Below are 16,555 nucleotides of genomic sequence, written 5' to 3' on the forward strand. Positions count from 1 at the left end.
CCGCCATCCCGTCTCCACTTCCAGGGGTTTATGCCGACAGGCTGGCATGCCACTGGTCTCGCCCAGATGCGACATTGAGCTAGCGGGCATCAGGGAGAGCTCTGCTGCAGTCTTCGTAACCAACGCCTACTAAGCCTCACGGCAGGAGATGCCTGCAGTGACCAATCTCAGACAGGCGCGGTCAAAATTCGCAACCACTAGCTTATAGAACGATGTCGCTCAATACGGCGCTAGCGAGGACGCCACCTCGTCTGAGAATCCCTGCATCCTGGGTCCCGAGCGCGCTTCATGTGCGAGCCGAACGCAGCCGCCACCTTCATACAGCTCGTCCAAGCTCACATGGCACAGTTCTTTAATGACTCCTCTAAGGACCCTGCCGACATCTCCGGGCCTCCTTATGGTCATGAAGGTCTGGCTTCTCATGGGCTCTGCTAAGCGCTGGTGGTGCCTTGGCATGGGCACGCACCAACTTCTTTTTAGGCTTGGATAATACAAAGCAAACAGAGGTCGCGGAATTCAACTCCCGTTTAGAAATCGCGTGTTTCACAGCGGTGTGCATCCTTGCGCTTCGGTTTTTTTTTCCCGAGCCCTTCAGCACGTCCACATTGCATCCCGGCATTGCCAGTAGTGCGGTTCTGATACTGCCGCTCCTTAGACACTGCTTCTTCCAGAGACTAAGACGCTCTTTTGCGGGCTTTCAGAAGGAGCAACAATGGTTTCGTAAGCTTTTCTACGCATGCGCCGGCGTTGTAGAACACTGCTAGAGGCGTCTTTGCTGAGGAGGTGGCCGCGAAAGCGGTCGCCATCCGACGCTCCAGCCTCGGTGTTCCCTAAGGGATTGTGCTTCTTTTGGCAGTATAAGTTTTGCTTTTTGACCAACCATGAGACGCGCGGCAATGACCGCGACGTCGCGAAGAATCGGCGTCATCAAGCATACATGACCCCGAAGTCGTGGCAGCAGATCTCGGGGTGGCAAGTCAGGTGTTTAGACCTTCATCCGGATAAGACTGTCCTGCGTTCTGCCCACAGCAGTCAAGGATTCTTATCGGCAACCACGAATCCACACAGAAGGCGAGGGCGCCTGCAGCGCTTCTTCGCGGCGGACGCCGGTAGGGCGCTCTGCGGGCTCTTCTGCTTTTTCTCCTTTCTGAATGCAGGGTTTTTTTTATGCCCAAGGGCCGAATAGCGCCTACTTAGTGCTGGGGATTGGCCGCGACACACAAGGCCACTCACAGACGCTCAGCAACGTTTTTTTTTTTCAAAGAATCAAAAATAAATAATGCGGAGTGGTAGATAAAACTTAGGACCAAATTGGTTGCGGTCGGTGACTGAAAATGGCAACCATTTTATGTAAGCCGAGTTTGGATGGTTTGATTGAGGATTAATTTATTATTTTTAGTAAGCAGGCAAAATAAAAAATATTTCGGGATTAACTTCCAGTTAATTAGCTGTACTTAGCATACTTCAGTGTTTTCAGGCGTACCTAATTGTCTTTTCTTCGAGAAAAATTAAGTGGACTCTTGCTTCCTCTGCAAATCCTTGCATGCTCTATAGCTGTCACTTTAACGCAGGCCTCAGTTCAGGGCAAGAAGAAGAAGAGTATCCGGTGGATCGCACTGAGGACATCATCATCATCATCACTGTTTTAAGCTCCTGCTGATTTTTTATTTCCAACGTCTCAAAGGCTTCTTGGAGAGGTTCTCTGCTCGGAGTGGCCCTGTAACACCTTGAGGACCCCCTCAGTGTCCTTCCTCTAGGAGGTCAGCACCTTGATTTTCAACTATTCGGCACTTTGCACCCAGGCCGCTGCCTGGTTAGGCCTGGCGGCTGCTGGCTCCGCCATGACTGACCGCGCAGCTGCCGGCCTCACCCTGACACCTGGGCTACGCGCGGATCCGACATCCCCTGAGGTCACCTCTTATCTCGACACGGTCCCTACCGTTGACAACCCGGATGACACGGTCATGCCAGATAGACATCGTGTACCTGCCCATGGTGCCGCTTCAGGTGGTGAACCCCAATTTCTTTCGGGCTCAGACATGAATCTTTTAACAGGCGTCCCGGACCTCTTCCTGCCACCTGCCGTTGTCCCAAGGGCCACGGCTTCCGACAACCTAGAGCTTGGCATGGATACCTCCCTTTTATTGGCGCACGAGGAACTGCTTTCCGTCATTAACGACGGAAAAAACAAGATCCCAACAGGAGTCCACGCCACCATTGTGTCCCTGGTCTCCGCCATTAACGCTAATGCGCAGCACTTCTTTGCGTGTGCCATCCGTGACAGAGAGCGCGTGCGCGCATTGCGCGACCAAGTTATCGCGCGGGATCATGAGCTGAAGGTCCTGAGTGCCCGGAATGCCGAAGTGTCCGCCAGGGCTTCCGAGGCCGAGGCGGGACTTCGCCTTCTGGGGGCCGGACCGAGCGTTCCTAGGACCTTTGCAGCGGCCCTGCGCGGCGGTTCCAGCCCTCTTCCACCCGTCGACGTGGATTCAGGCGCCGCATCCCAGAGGCCATTGAGACTCTCCTCCGGCCGAGGAGTCCCATCAAATGCTTTTAACGTCTGTTGGGGCTTCCGACAACGTGGGTCGCGAGATCGCTACCCTCATCAGGCCGGTCATCGACCCGGAGGCTGAGGGAATAGGAGCCGTCACACTCCGACCCACCCGTCGCGATCTGGTGGTTATATCACGGGACCCTGGGAACCTCGAGCGCCTGCAGGCTGCCATCGCCCGTATTGAGGCCACCCGGGCTTCCATCAATGTCCGTATACATCGGCGACGCAATCCCCATATCCGCCTCTCCGGGGTTGATCCTGATATCCGTCCTGAGGATCTCGTGACCGCGGAATCCGGCAGTGTCTCTCGATCCGCAGAAATGTAAGCTGAGATTGTCTTTCACACAGCGCTCTGGACAGCGCGTTCACGTCCTAGAGGTCGACAATCTCGCTTTCTCCCGGCTTCGTGACGCCCGTCGCGACCCCGTGGGCTGGACCTCCGTTGAGGTTCAGGAGGACCTCCACGTCCCACTGTGCACGTTCTGTGCTCAATACGGCCACGCTCTTAAGGCCTGCCCACATGCAACGTACAGGCGCCCAAATCTTTAGCTGGCGTGCGCGAGCGGCGACTTTTCTGAGCGTCAGCGCCATTTGAGGGAGCGAAGTTGGAAATAGGATGAGGCTAAGCGCATGCTCACAAAGCACGCTCGGCTGGGGCCGTCGTCTGCCAGGCTGTTCCTTCTTAAGGACGTCACCCCGTATTATCGCGTTTCGACGAGCAGGCAGCGTGAGTAGACGAATGGTTTTGCTCGCATTTTACGTTCCGAAGAACACCGTTGTAGCAACCAAGCGAGGAAATAAAACTGAAAGATAGGCCGAACACGCCCAATCATGTGATAAGCCGGAGAACATGGGTCGTTATCATTATGAATGGAGAACATGGATCATTATCGTTTTGAAAGGGTTATCACTAGCTCATGCAACAGTCTTCAAGTCTTCTTTTGTTTTCCTGATGAGGTAGCGAGGAGCATCTTCGATCCGACCTTCGTCCCACTAGGCACGTATGATTCTGCCCACTGAAGTCCCAGCCACTCCAGTTGCTTTAGCATCTCCTTCTGTGATGAGCCGCCCAATGACATCCCTATATTTCGGAGTCTTGTCGCTTGACATACACGGAGTGGCATCTTGATAGCTGTTCCGAACTGCTGCGAGCACGGCTGCAGAGCAGCTTCATTTCAGTTTCACAGCTGCCTTTTAGTTTCGTCGCCACGCTGAAGCATAAAGCACGTAGAGTGTTGACAAGCGCCCTTCGTGCAGATGAAAAAAAAGCTTTCGCGTCAGCAAGTAACACATGAACGATCCATGTTCTCCGGCATATCGCATGATTGAGAGTGTTCGGCCTATCTTTCAGTTTTATTTCCTCGCTTGGTTGCTACAACGCTGTTCTTCGGAACGTAAAACGCGAGCAAAACCATTCGTCTACTCACGCTGCCTGCTCGTCGAAACGCGATAATAAGGGGTGATGTCCTTAAGAAGGAACAGCCTGGCAGACGACGGGCCCAGCAGAGCGTGCTTTGTGAGCATGCGCTTAGCCTCATCCTGTTTCCAACTTCGCCCTGTCATATGGCACTGACGCACAGAAAAGTCGCCGCTCGCGCACGCCAGCTAAAGATTTGGGCGCCTGTACCCCTCTAAGGACTGCTGCAAACGACGCGCGGGGTCGCACCCTCTCGTAGAGTGTCGCTGCCCTATACAGGACCCTCACGCCAAGTGCGCCCAGTGCGACACGGCTGGCCGCCCCTCTAACCATTAAGCAGGGCATGCCTCCGGCTTAATTTTCCAGGAGGGCGCTGCTCACGTCTGTGCCAGGACCGCTTATGGCTCTTAGGGCCGCGGTCGCCATGCGTCCTTCTCCCGCGAACCGCCATGTTGAACTTACGGCCTTCTCCACTAATTTTTCCTTCGTATTCTTCTTTTCTTGCTGCCCTTTATCACTTGCCTCCGTAGCTGGTCCTCGGCCCTCCTGCTTTCGCCACTGCCACAGTCTATTAATCGCTCCATCATTTTCCTTCTCTTTTTGTGGTCCGCGACAAGTTTCAGTCGCTTTCTTAATGTTCCGTCTGCTATGTATCAACACCATAGAATGATTACTCTTTTTTACTCCTAACTTCAACTCCGACTCACTACTCCGTGCACGAACGTTTTTCGAGTGCCCGTCGCCCCCCTGCCGCCCAACCTCCGCAGGATCCTGATCCCTCCATTCGCTTCTCTTACTTTCTTTTCTCCTGCAGCTGTCGCCCATATGTGTTCCTTTTCTACTTCAGTTATCCCCGTTCCTATGCCTCTGTATATTGCAACGGCTAGTTTTAGTTTTCTCCCAATCAACCTTCACCATACCCGGCGTGCGACGGCTGCTCTCTTGAGTCATTTCCTCTCCTCCGTTTTCTCTGGCAGCGGTGGCGGACCCCCACCTGGTCGGTGGTAGGGTTTCCGGTCTTCCTAGTGGATTGCCGTCTTCTCTGCGCAATCACATCCGTGCTCGCTCCTCCTTGCGCGGGATCCTCCGTTTGAGGTGTTCCCTACTTACGCCGCTACATTCGCTGTGGCGCTGCTCTGCTCCTCCCTGTCTGCTTGCTTCCTCTTTGTCTCTGTTTACTCCCTGCCGCGCGTCCTATTTGACTCTTCGTTAGACGAGCTGGACGAAATGGTCGCTTTGGCGGCCGGCCACCCCATTATCCTGGCCGGTGACTTCAACGCCAAGCATGAGTTCTGAGGCCCCGCACCCTCCGACTTGCGTGGCTCCAAACTCATCCACTTCGCCCTGGCTCACCAACTAACTTTTTTAAATGATCTTACTTCCGCCCCCACATACAATAACTATACGCGGAGTCGTGGATTGATGACACGCTCGCTTCCTCGTCCCTGCTCAGCTCCGGATACACATGGACATTCTGAGACGCCGAATCTCTGTCCGAGCACTCTTATATTGAGGTGTCGTATGGTCCTCCTTCTCCGAAGCAGCACCGCCTAACGGCTGCATCCACGGCTTGTCTGCTTCAGTGCCTCGCAAGGGACACATGGTTTCCCCGGGTTGCTGGCGCCGATCTGCGCTCCTCCGATGCACTGGAGACCGCCGTATACCGGTTCCACGACCAAGTTACAACGCTGATTGCGCGCCACAACCGTAAGGTTGTGAGTGCTCCGGCACCGAAGCCATGGTGGTCTCCTGAGCTCGCCATCGAGCGGCGCCACGTTCAAGCTTTGCGCCGGCGCTTCCAGCGTTGCTCAGACCCATCGTTGCACCCCGTCTATCGCACCGTGTTTCGGGCGACACTAGCCTGTTACCGTCGCAACATCAGGGAGCCGAAGGACCGGTGTCCGGGCCTGTCACGATGCGACTCGGAAAAACTTTTCCGGCGCACCCTTTCAGAGGGCATTCGGCAAACTGCGCGTCCCCGTATTCCTACCACCTCTGGACATAGGACGCGGCGTTCTGACGACTTCTGTGGTCGAGTCGGCGGCACTTTTGCTCCGGACACAGGTCGTGTTTGACAACTCTGTGATAGATTCACCATTACACGCGTCCATCCGTGCGTCGGTCGAGTCGCCTCACCATCCTTCTGTACCGCCGGACGTCCCGTTCTCGCTTAACGAGCTTCATTTTCTCGTGAACGCCCTCGGTACTGGCACGGCTCTCGGCCTGGATGGGTTGACTGCGCCCTTGGTTACGGGCCTCTGGCCTCCCACCCGTCCTTCTTTCTCTTCCTTTTCAACGGTGCACTCCGTCTCGGCCACTTTCCCTCCGCGTGGCGCAAGGGGCGGATCACCTTCCCTCCTAAGTCAAACCGTCCTCTTCCCTCCCTACTTCCCACCGGCCAATAGTGATGAACTCAGTCCTCGGTAAACTATTAGGACGCCTACTCCACGGCCGTCTTTACTATTTCTTGCACGCCAGGGGCCATCTCCGCCCCTACCAGTTTTGGTTTATCCACTCGCGCCGCGCAGTGCAAGCCCTGGCCTCGTTGCGAACGGCTCTGCACAATTTCCGCGTATCCCGCACGCCCGTAGTTCTTATATCACTCGATTTTGAGGGCGCGTTTGATAGCGTTTGGCACCACCTCGTCCTTCGCTTCTTTCGCTGCCACGGTCTCCCTTCCAACCTGTATCCCCTCTTGCGCTCCTTTCTTTAGTAGCGCACGGTAGCCTACTGTACACGCACTGGTGAGGAGGTGTCTGCCAACCCGACTCTCGGCAGCCCTCAGGGATCCCTTGTTTCACCCCTTTTGTGGGACATAATCGCAGATCTTCTCAAGTGTCCAATGCTCCTGGCGTAACAATACAGGCGTATGATGACGATACCATTGTGCTAGTTCCGGCCCGCACGCGCCACGAGCTGGAGCAGTTGTGTGCGGATGTCCTTGATGGAATATTCTGTGGAGCCTCGCATTTGCGGCTGACGATCTCGTGGACAAAAACAATTCGTATGCTCTTTTCCCATGGCGTGGGCGCAATGGAAAAACGTAATGCCACCGTGCGCTTTTCAGGCCGCCCCTTAAGTTTCAAACAGGACCTCAAAATTTTAGGAATTGTCTTCGACCACCACCTCACTTTTCTACCTCATGTTCACTTCCTCCGCGACAAGGCAGAGATCCTCGCTTCGCGTCTTGTCTCATTTCTATCGTTCCACCGTTCCCTCCCCCCCTGCTCTCTACGTAGGCTTTATTTCGATCTAATACAACCCGCTCTTACTTTCGCCGCGCCAGCTTGGTGGTCTCGCAGCGTCAATTCCCGCCTTCGGTAGAATGCTGTTTCTGTGTAGCTCGTCCCTCTTTTCGCTATCGCAGGGGCATTCCGCACAACGCGCAGGGCTGCGCTTAAGGTACTCCTCCGGGTACCCCCTCTTCCCTTGGAATTGGATTGCCTCTATGCGGAGTACAACCTTTTAAACGGTGTAGATCCCGTCACCTTTGGAGGTCACACTTATCTACCTTCTGATATCTTGCCCCGCTTCGATCCCTGGTGCGACCATCCCTCTCTGGCTTCCTCATTCTCCTTCACCCGTCTTCTCCCTTCTCACGTTCCCCCTCAGTCCTCCCTTTCCGGCATTCATATAATCACGGACGGTTCTTGTACGTTCCATTGGGCTGGTGCTGCTTACGTCGCATTCTCGTCTCCTGGCGCTGCGGAACGTGGGCCAGTTTCGTATAGAGACAGCCTCTAGTTCCTTCTGCGCAGAGGCTGTTGCGTTTCACGAGGCTTGTTGTTATGCCCGGCGCGCCCCCTCTCCTTTTCCTTTGCATGTCTACTCTGATTGCCTTTCTGTCCTTCAGGCTCTTCTCTCTCTTTCCACGAACGACTTACGCGTCCGAGACATCAAGCGTACCCTTGCCGCCATTTCTCTTCAGAGTCCTGTCTTCCTGTGTCAGGTCCCCGCCCACTGTGGTGTCTGGGGCAACGAGCTCGCTGGCTGGGTCGCCTCACTAGCGCCGGCGCGCGGCCTCCTGCTGCCGTCGCGGCTGTCGGCCCTGTCAGTGCGCACCCGCATGCGTACTGCCGTACTCAGGCTTTGGTCAGACACCTGGACCACGGCACATTCTGACACCCTCCTGGCTGTTATTGTCCCCTCAGTTAAACATCTCCTGCCCTCTTTCCCTCCACCCCGATCTCTTGTCCCTCTCCTAACTGGCCACGATCGTTTTCCCTCGTACTTCCATCGTTTTGCCCTCCTTCCTTCGCCTTCCTGTCCATGCGAGGCACCTGTGGGGGATGTTGTACATTACCTGCGTGCCTGCCCTCTCACCGCAGACATAGCAGCACGGCTTCCCGGCTATCTGCACTTTCTTTCCCCTCATGACTTCCCGTCTTTGTTAGGTTCCCCTCAGTCTCGTGCTTTTCTTATACGCGTTGCTGTTCGCGTTTCTTCTCTTCTTTCACCTATCTCTCCTCTTTATTCCTGCCCGGAGGGCTCATAGACATCACTGCCATTTCTGCGCCTTCCCATGTCTCATGTGGTCGGGGGCACCATATGGCCAATTTTGGTTGGCTGTGGCCCTGCCTCTGCCTAACGGGCATGTGGACGGCAAGTGGATCTTGCTATTTGCTCGCCTTGCGTCCACAGGCAGCATTTTTTTTTGTTTCATTTACTTTTAGTTTTTCATATTTATTTTGTTGTTTTACATTTTTGTCTTTCTTCTTGCTGTTAAATTTTTAATTTTTACTTCTTTGGTTATTTTTAATTTCCCTCGTTCGTTTTCTTTGCTCCTTTACCTGCCTTTCTGTCATCTATCTCGATTCATTTTTCTATTCCCCTTGTAGGCGAAATTCTAGAGGCCCGTGTACTATATAGTTCTTTTTTCTTTTACAAGCAGAATGTACTGCTTACTGAACGTACATGTGTCATTCTATGTACAGAACATAGGAGTTTTTTTTTTTACTATTTGTTTGATGTCCTATTCCGCCGCCGTCAATGCTGCACTGTAAGAGGAAGCCAGGACCTCTCAAGCTGTCTATACAGCTTTTTCCCTGGCTGTCCTCGCAACACCTAGTTGCGGAAATAAACCTTCAAACCTTCAACCTTCAAACTGTGCAATGTCAGTGCACGTTAAAGAACTCCAGGTGGTCGAAATTTCCGGAGTCCTGCACTACAGCGTCCCTCATAGCCTGAGTTGCTTTGGGAGGTTAAACCCCAATAAATCCAACCTTTTTTATGCACCCCTTCTGCTTTCTTAAGTCCATTATCTCCTATTTTTTTTCTTTTCTCCTTGCTTTATTTTCCTCTTCTTCCTTACTACAGATCACCGCAAAGGCTACAACAACAACAACAACCTTCCCTCCTCCTAGCCGCCTGCAAGCCTGTCTGAAGAATCTAGGCACGCTGGACCCATCCATGTTTCATTTTCATTTCGTCCTTCATCTGAATCCTTCAGGGGCGTCCTACCCTAAAGGTTACTTTTTCCCGGCCATCATTTGTGCCTCTTTTTTTTCTTGTAATTGGTTTTACTTAATTTTTTGCCTGGCCGTTGGCCCTTTTTCTTTTATTTTCAATTAGTTCGCCTTCGATAACCTCTGGTTGGGTGCGGGCTTCCTCTCACATTTTTTTATTTTATTTCTTGAGAGTTCCACAATAAAGGAAGAGGAGTCGGCGATGTCCACGCGGCTCTGACAACAGGCGTCAGCGTTGCAGAAAACAAAACAAAACAAAAATCACAAAAATCACAGAAAAACCTCTATACACCCCGCTTCTTCGCCGATCCCCCTGTGTGGGTATGCGCCATTCTAGAAGGTGAACAACAACAACAACAGCGTTGCACATACGACTCTCTGATGCCGAAGGGCACATTTGCGCGATAAAACAAAATGTGTGCTATGACCACTCAGGAAACACAATAGTGAAATCTGCAGCGTGCAAGTGCCTGGGCAGAAAAATTTAGCAGTCGGACGAAACACAACTGTCCCTTGTGGTTTGTCAGAACTAATTGCTGTGATACCCTCTGAGACCCCCTCAACGACAGCTTGGCTCCCTCGCGAACGAAAAATTGCGAAAATAATCTTACTTTTTAGGGATCTCAGGAAAAGTTTTGCAACCGATAATGTTCGGCCGATGTCAGTCTTGCCTATATTGCTAAAATTTAGTGAACGCATTGTTGACACTCGCCTTACAGATATTACAAGCATTCAGTGGTTCTGAGATAGTGTTTTTTCGAGGGTCCTCGATTTGGATTCTTCATTTAGACCTGAAAAGCAAGATTAGGGTTGCAATGAAGAAGGAAGAGGTTGTAGCTTCTGTCTTTTTGGACATCACCAAAGCATATGACAGCGTAGAGCATTCAATACTTTTGAACAAGGTTGAAGAAATTTGGCCGCCTTTTTACATTCCTGCATGGTTACAGGAATTCCTAAAAGGTAGACGTTTCTTCTGTTCCGACGGTTCCTTTACTTCCGAAGCCTTTCCTCAGACTAGAGATATGCCTCAGGGATAGTTCCTGTAAGATTTACTTTTAAGGCGAAAGCTTTTAATGCCTAATCGTTGTCGAGAGAAGGCTGTCAGCAAAAGCTTGTCAGTAGAGGTGTCACGCTTTCGCCGAGTGTCCACCGCCGCAGAGCTCACGCACGGGCACTCCACAAACACTATGGCACGGAACCGTATGCCGTTTGGGTGGATGCCGCATGCACGGGCGAGGACGCGGTTGTAGCCATCACGAACCCCTCCCTCCAACCGATTGCCACCCTTCACATAACCCCTACTGCCACTTCGGAGGAGGCCGAAGAGGCCGCCATTGCCCTGGCCATCACACGCACGGAGGCCCGATATATTCTATCCGACTCTAAAACTGCCATACTAAATTTTGCTCGCGGGAGAGTTGACGTCCCTTGTGTCCCTTGTGGTCCCTGCATTTCGCATACGAACTCCCTCGCCGCACACCCACCCCGCCACATGGAGTTGATATGGGTGCCTGCCCACTCCGGGAATCCCGGAAACGAGGCCGCCAACGCTTTAGCCCGAAGTTCCCTCAACCGGGCACCGGCGGCGTCCGATCTCGGGTTTTCGCGAGAGCGCATGCACTCATTCAGTGAAATGACGCAGGCCTGCAAAGCAGAGCGTCGACTCTACCCCCTACCCCATCCCTCCCTGGACAATTACCACCAGACACTTTGGAGGCGACTCCAAATACACACTTTACCCTCCCCTCATATACGCTCGCGCTATCACCAAATCCACACAAACCCCTCCTGTACCCTCTGCCACCACCCAAAGCTACCCTCGACCATATCCTTTTCCTCTGCCCGGCGGATCCTCCCCCGGCTCAGAAATATCACCGCAATTATTCAACATAGCGATGATAGGACTCACGAAAGTACTCGACGAAATAGAAAACATCAGCTACGCAATGTATGCAGATGACATAACAATATGGACAACCACAGGCTCCCTAGCAGCTAAACAAGAGCGGCTACAAAGAGCGATCGACAATACTGAACAATACGCCAGGACCAGAGGATTATCGTGCTCAGCAGAAAAATTAGAATACGTAAGAATCAAAAAAGGTACACGAAAATATGACTCCCAAATCACCCTGAAACTCGGAAACGAGACAATACCTGAGAAAACGGAAGTCAGGGTACTCGGATGGTGGCTGCAAAACACAGGACGATGCAGCAAAACCATCGCCTCTGTTAAGAATACAACAGAGCAAGTCGCCACAATCGTGCGAAGAGTCAGCAGTAAAAAGAAGAGGATGAGAGAATAGGACACCCTAAGACTCATAGACAGCCTCGTCACGAGCAGGGTTACGTACAGCCTCCCCTACCACGAACTAAACAAGCAAGAGACTCTACAAATCGACACCATACTACGCAAAGCGTACAAAACGGCGCTCAAACTCCCAATGTCCACACCAACCGAAAAACTAATGGCCCTGGGAGTACCGAACACCGTCGACGAACTACGAGAAGCGCAACGTAGTGCGCAATTAGACAGACTCACTCAAACCACAACGGGAAAACACCTACTGAAGAAATTACGGCTACCTCTAGGCACACAAAGAGACAAGGAACAGATTAATAATGAAGACAAAAACAACATCCGGGCAAGGCCAATACCTCGACACATGGATCCCAATATACATCATGAAAGACGACAAGCCAAAGTCCGAGCACTCACCAGGAAACTCCGCGACAATCCCAACGTAGTCTACAAGGGCGCAGCAAAGTACCGATACCAACGCAAAACGATCGCCGTTGTAACAGACGAAGGAGGGCAAGAAATAACCAGCGCAACGATAAACAGCCCAAACATAGAAGCAGCGGAAGAAGCCGCCATTGCTCTGGCAATATTGCACGGCAACGCAACTGGACACAACCTCACTATAGTGACGGACTCCAAACAAGCATGTAGAAACTACACAAGAGGCAGGATCGACCGCATCGCCAATCATATTCTACACATGACGAGAAGACACAAAGACACTAAACATAGTATAGTGTGGGTTCCCGGACATGAGGGGATGAGGGGCAACGTGGCAGCAGACGAGTTAGCTCGAGGGTACGTCAACCGAACAGACTCAACACTTTGCACCACAGGCACCTTGACCCAGTTACCCCCCCCCCTCCCCGTACTCAGATATACTCGTTCATTACAGGGGTCCGCGGAAACGCTACCCAGCCCCACACAACAGGCTCACCAAAGAGGAGGCGGTAGACTGGCGCAGACTACAAACAGGTACCTACCCACACCTGCACAAACTACACGAGATTTTCCCTACACAATATGCAGGCGAATGTCCGTGGTGTCAGGGTAAACCTACACTAGAGCATGTCCCATGGACCTGCCCTAAGGCAGATTTGGAGCCCATAATAGACCACACCCGAGTGTGATGCAGTGGGAGCACTTGCTGGCCAGCGAGTACGAGGAAGAGCAACGATTTCTCGTGCGCCGGGCCCCGATGGAAGCAGTCAAGTGCAGCATCCTTGACCACGGATCGACCATGGCGCCCAGTGACCGGTAAGGGTCAAGAACACTTGAAATTTAAGAACAATAAAGTTTTTTCCATCCATTCATCCTCCCCCGCGGGGCCTGGAGCACCCTACCACTTGGGAGGCATGGGAGACCCTACTGCGCTCTGAGGACCCGGCCAAGCAAGCCATCGCCGCAGGCCGGGCTGCCAGCGTCATGAGCCTCCGGAACATCAACGTTTGAGTGCAGTGGAGCCGTGCGGGCGCCCAAGGACCTGAGTGTCCCAAACACCCCAGTTTCAAATAAAGTTTTCACCACCACTTTGCGTTCAAAGGATAAGGCATCCCGCCGAACAGGTGGTGGTGGTCTTCCGTGGACTCCCTGGTGGCGCTACAACACGCTGTCGCGTTCCACTCCTAAAAGCGGATATTACGCGTAATTAATTAGTAGTTAATTAGTGTTTCGTCATTAATCAGTAATTAGCCATTGCTTAGTCATTTTTCACTACGTAGTAATTAGTCATTGTGTGTGACGTCATACAGTGGTGAGGTCACCAGTGACACAGAGGCAGTCAAAGTGTTGCTGAAAACGCTTTAGCCTCTACGCACTTTAGAGAGTCAAAGTGCCTCCTGAGTTCTTTTTACATACTTTTGCGGGACTTCCTTAATCAGGGTAATATCAAAGGGTATGTGTATGCGGAGTACATAGCCTTTTTGCCATCTACTAGCGATATTAATCCACTGTACCAGTTCTTGACAGTCTACCTCAATGCCCTGGAAGGTATTGGTGAAAACTTTCTTATTATTCGAGTCCTTATAGTTCAAAATTTCAGAGGTGTGCCGACTCCTAGTCGTGGGTGGCGGCCGGCAGCTTATGTCTGACGCGACCTTCTCCGCCCCTTTCACAAGCCTCAGCTGCAAGGTCGGGTCGGGGCTAGAGAGCCCGACCTCCCAGGTTGGAAGTTCTCTCTCTGTACGTTGCATTTAAGTCTAAACGTGACCAAATTTTCTGTTCTCGTTTTCCCGTCGGTGCCCTAAATTTATATCTCTCTACTGTATCGTGGCGCCCAAATCCCAAAAGTTGTGTCCTTAAAGTACATAGGTGCAACGTACGACCCTCATTTAGAATGCCGACCGCATATCAAAAGTATCGTCCTGAAAGATGAGCAAGCTCTCGGTCCCCTGACGCGAATCAGCTATAAGAATCTTGATATGCGCTGAGACACTTTTATTTCTCTACAAGACACACTACGTAAAAGATCAATTTTGGAGTTCGTTTCGTTCTGTTCTCCGGTTGTCCTTCATACAAAGTTCAACATCTGGTGCTCTTGCGATTTTGGAGAGGCGCGCTCTACGGCTTTGCCAGGGTTTTTTTTTTAAATCAGTGGCAAATGTCCTCTTTCTCGAAGCCCGCGAACGTGATTTCAACTCTCGCTTCCCACTTCTCACTGTGCGCACCTACTTATGGGGACTTGAGCATATGCCTGCAGTGACTGCACCAATTTTTCTGACACACAACTTTGCTTATAAACATCCGCCGCAAAACAAGCTGCCTCAATCGCTAATGCGCATGTAAGTGCAATTGGTCGTCCTCTACTTTACATTCGTATATCCCTACGAGTCCTCAGACAACTCCTGGCGTAGTCGTGCAGCGGTTAAGCCATTGAGGAATGCGACAGCACCCTGCGAATGCAGGTTGTTCCCCTGGCGGGTTTCGTGATACTCATGCTGCTTTTTCTGAGCAATCTTCCGTGATCAATCTTTAACTTCCACCGACCAAGCTAGACAGTTTGTTCACAAACTGTTGGGAAGGTTGTGATGATGTCACAATGTCACTTTATATAGCGACCCAGCTGCCCGTCCGTTGCTCTAGAGATTTTTCGGGCATTTTTCGCTTACGGCCACCGACGCCGCGCCGGCTTTTCTACATAACGAGGTCCTTAATGATTTCTGACGGGAATACAGCGCAATCGTCCACTTCCGAGGACCTCCGCCATCTCTTCCCCACTTCCATGGGTTTGTGCGGACAGGCTGGCATGCCAGTCGTTTCGAACATATGCGACGTTGTGCTAAGAGGATAAGATGGGTTTGATTTCGCCGCACAGTGTCGTTCCCAATGCCTACTATACGTATATAATCTAGGCTCGCTTGCGAGCGCCACCACGTTCCCTTTTCGCTTTAAGTCTGTAACCCAGACTTCACCTTCTTCCAAAAGGGTCAGAAGTTGTCGTACGCCATGTCGTCTATCGTAATCTCTTCGCTGCTGTTCGCAGTATTTGATTTAAAAATTGCGTAGTTTAGTGGCGTCTGGAAAACGGGGAACGAGTCTTCCGAAAGTCACAGGAATCTTTGTCTGCAACCGCCTCCCCATCAGTAGTTCAAAGGAGCTGTAGAAATTTTTCAGTGGAGTTGACATGTAGGACAATAGGGTCAGGTACGGGTCTTGGGTCTTCTTCACCGAAGTTTTGATGATTTTCACAACAGCCTCAGTGAGTCCATTGCTCTGAGGGTAGTGTGGGCTTGATGTGAGGTGTTTGAACTCGTATTCTTGAGAAAACCTAGTGAAGGCAGAGGACGAGATCTACAGACCATTATCGGAAACCACCACCTCTGGAAGGCCGTGTCGGGCGAAAATTGATTTGCAGTGATTGATCGCTGTACTAGATGATAGCTTTTTTAGACGTGTCAATTCCGGATATCCGGAGTAAAAATCAGTCCAGATTAACCACCGGTGGCTATTGAAGAAAAACAGGTCGATTGCAACTCTCTCCCGCTGTCTTAGACGAAACTCTGATTTGAATGGGCATTTTTCGGTTGCTGGACATCTTGACACGATCTGGACAATGTTTTATGGTGGTTGCGATGTATTTGGTCATTGTAGCCCACCAAACGGAGTCCGTAGCGCGGGCCTGGGTCTTCGTGACGCCGAAGTGACCTTCGTGAGAAAGGAGCAAAATTTCTTTCCTGCAAGTGATTGGGACAACTGCACTGGCTGCGCAGAGTACCAGATCATCGTCTACAGTGAGCTGTGGGCGATGCTGGTAGGAGTATCTGAATTTAAGAGGTAAATCTCGTCGGGAAGGCAATTCCTCCGTGCACAGTTCTCGGAGATACAAGCACACGCGGCCGGATTTTGGGATTCTTTCAGCCACTCAAAGCAGTTCTGCTTGATGGGAAGGGTTGTCCTCACGCAGTGCAAAAAAGCCTTGATGTCGCTCTCTAGCTCTATGTCGCCAGTCTCCTGCAGAGGTGCTCTGGAAGGCGTGTCGGCCGCGATTCGTTCTTTCTCAGGTTCATATACCACTTCGCACTGGTACCTCATCATTCGCATTTTAAGTCTTTTTAGCTTCGGTGTAAGGTCGTCAAGACTTTTTGGCATAAAGATAGGTACCAACGGCTTGTGGTCTGTTGCTAGTGTCAACTGCTTGCTGACCAGGGGGTCACTGAATTTTCTGCAAGCCCAAACCAAGGAAAGACCCTCTTTCTCTATTTGCGCATAGCGTTTCTCCATCTCAAATAGAAGCCGGGTGGCATAAGCGACTACCGAAACTTTCTACTGGTCTGTTTCTGTCCAGTCACTGCCCCACTTCAAAGGAAGACGCCTCTGAA

At 51.8% G+C, this 16,555-nt stretch overlaps 1 pseudogene; it reads right to left on the reverse strand.

Moving 5' to 3' along the window:
• Nucleotides 1-2,926: 2,926 nt before the first annotated feature.
• Nucleotides 2,927-16,268, reverse strand: LOC149336800 (uncharacterized; annotated as a pseudogene).
• Nucleotides 16,269-16,555: the final 287 nt, after the last annotated feature.

This window comes from Amblyomma mixtum, chromosome 7 (assembly GCF_055824585.1).
Source record: "Amblyomma mixtum isolate Tamu chromosome 7, ASM5582458v1, whole genome shotgun sequence".
Classification (NCBI taxonomy): Eukaryota; Metazoa; Arthropoda; class Arachnida; order Ixodida; family Ixodidae; genus Amblyomma; species Amblyomma mixtum.